The sequence below is a fragment of the Eptatretus burgeri genome, chromosome 15, assembly GCF_056783735.1.
Source record: "Eptatretus burgeri isolate ZD-2024b chromosome 15, Ebu_testis_v1, whole genome shotgun sequence".
NCBI classification, from domain to species: Eukaryota; Metazoa; Chordata; class Myxini; order Myxiniformes; family Myxinidae; genus Eptatretus; species Eptatretus burgeri.
Genome location: NC_140975.1, coordinates 58,769,218 through 58,771,457, shown reverse-complemented (window position 1 = coordinate 58,771,457; position 2,240 = coordinate 58,769,218). Strand labels below are relative to the sequence as shown.

General features: G+C 46.6%; 1 protein-coding gene across 1 annotated transcript in view; it reads left to right on the top strand.

Annotated features, from left to right (window-relative positions):
* Positions 1 to 1,083: 1,083 nt before the first annotated feature.
* LOC147012277 (uncharacterized) overlaps positions 1,084 to 2,240 on the top strand; it is a 126,175-nt gene continuing 125,018 nt past the window's right edge. Inside the window, exon 1 of the mRNA XM_085856376.1 lies at positions 1,084 to 1,284. The gene's annotated coding sequence lies outside the window, so the exon portion shown is untranslated. The remainder of the gene's footprint in view (positions 1,285 to 2,240) is intronic.

The following is a 2,240-nucleotide window of genomic DNA, read 5'->3' as shown; positions in this document are numbered from 1 at the left end:
TTCAGCATCCTCACATTCCTGGTGACCTTTGGCTTCCCAGAGGCAGAGTCCCAGCCCTCTTCTCTCATACATATCAACCATTTTCTCTTTCCGGTGAAGTCATTTGAAAGGCAGAACCAGCGTGCTCCGTGTGACCCAAGCATACGCACACCTTTTGGGTGGTGGTCCCACGGTCCATGATGGTTACCATGCTCCGAATGAAGATTTCTCGCTGCTCCTAATCCCCTTCTATTCCAAATGACTTGTCGTAAATTAATTATTCTTCCCACCTATTGCTTTCACTGCATCCATTCATTTTTAGATCCTCGTGGAGGACCTCGAAGTCTTACTCACGTTGCTGTTCTTCATCTTCTTCTTCTCGTGAACTTTTTTGTTTAACAGCCTAGAGTTTTCATCGAAACTTCCTGAAACTTGGCATGTATATGTAAAAATACCCTGCGCAGACAGTAACCATCTCCGATTTTGAAAATTCCTCCCAGAAAAAAAAGTTATGACGTCAAAATATCTCCGTTAATGGAAATCGCCTAAAAAAATTATCTCAAACTGGGCAAGCTTTTTGAATTCTGTTTGCGGGAATCGAACAGGGCATTAGCAGAGATGAATTACCGCACATATGATACATCACTATGACGTCATATCAATTTTTATGACGTCATTCCTATTTTTTGACATTTTTTGTTTCACAACCTAGAGTTTTCATCGGATCTTCGTGAAACTTGCCATGTATATGCGGAAAGCCCACGCGCAGGCAGTAACCATCTCCGATTTTGGAAATTCTTCCGAGAAAAAAAAAGTTGACGTCATAATATCGCTGCTAATGGAAATCACCTATACCATTGTCTCCGAAACTAGGCAAGCTGTTTGAATTTTGTTTGCGGGAATCAAGCCGGCCATTAACAGAGATAATTTGTCGCAAACCTGATACATCACAATGATGTCATATTCGTTTTTATGACGTCATAATTAAGAGGACGAGGATCTTCGCTCATTTGAACTTGTTCTCTTTGTGGATGCCCCTTTTTTCCGTATGCTCCTCCCACTTTCAGATCCCCCCCGCCCATCTTGTTCCCTGAAGCCACGCCTCCAAATTAAGCCCCGCCTCTAAACTTCGTTCTCGCTCTTTTCTCGTTTCCCCCTTTCCTCTTTACCGAACGTTTTGTTTCTGTCCCCAGGCTTTCCTCTCCCGGTACGATCCCTCCAGCCGCATTTGGGCCCCGCAGGCCGTCGGCCTGACATGGATGCGTCTCCATCCTGAACCTCATCTTTGTTTTGAAAGTTTCGCCGGTGAGTGTGATGTCGGCCGTGATGTGCAGCCGATCCGCTTGTCCGGTGGAGTGATCGTATCGACATCGTTAACAACTTCATTACAAACACGATGGTTCTTCGGAAACCAAAGTTTCCTCCTCTGCCGAAGTTAAGTTTTGTTGCACTTTTAACGTAATTGCGTCATGTATGACACACTTCCGGGCTTCAAACGAGTCCTCTTGGTCTGTTAAAGTGGCGAAGATGTTTAATCAACGCTGTCAATCACCGAGCGAACCTTTGTTGACTGAAAGAGATCAATAGGATTTCGAGGGTCATGGCGAACAACTCCCGCAAGACCTGCAAGAGGGTGATTGTATGTGGGAGTTGTTTCACGAACATTGAATGAGGTTGTTGTGAACGTGTGGGTGGACTTGAGGGGAGTGGGGTTAAAGGGATGGGGGAGGAGATTGGGTGGACGAGAGAGGGAGAGAGAGAGAGAGAGAGAGAGAGAGAGAGAGAGAGAGAGAGAGAGAGAGAGAGAGAGAGAGAGAGAGCAAGAGAGCAAGAGAGAGAGAGAGAGAGAGAGAGAGAGAGAGAGAGAGAGAGAGAGAGAGAGAGAGAGAGAGAGAGAGAGAGAGAGAGAGAGAGAGAGAGAGAGAGAGAGAGAGAGAGAGAGAGAGAGAGAGAGAGAGAGAGAGAGAGAGAGAGAGAGAGAGAGAGAGAGAGAGAGAGAGAGAGAGAGAGAGAGAGAGAGAGAGAGAGAGAGAGAGAGAGAGAGAGAGAGAGAGAGAGAGAGAGAGAGAGAGAGAGAGAGAGAGAGAGAGAGAGAGAGAGAGAGAGAGAGAGAGAGAGAGAGAGAGAGAGAGAGAGAGAGAGAGAGAGAGAGAGAGAGAGAGAGAGAGAGAGAGAGAGAGAGAGAGAGAGAGAGAGAGAGAGAGAGAGAGAGAGAGAGAGGGGGAGAGAGAGAGAGAGAGAGAGAGAGAGAGAGGGGAGAG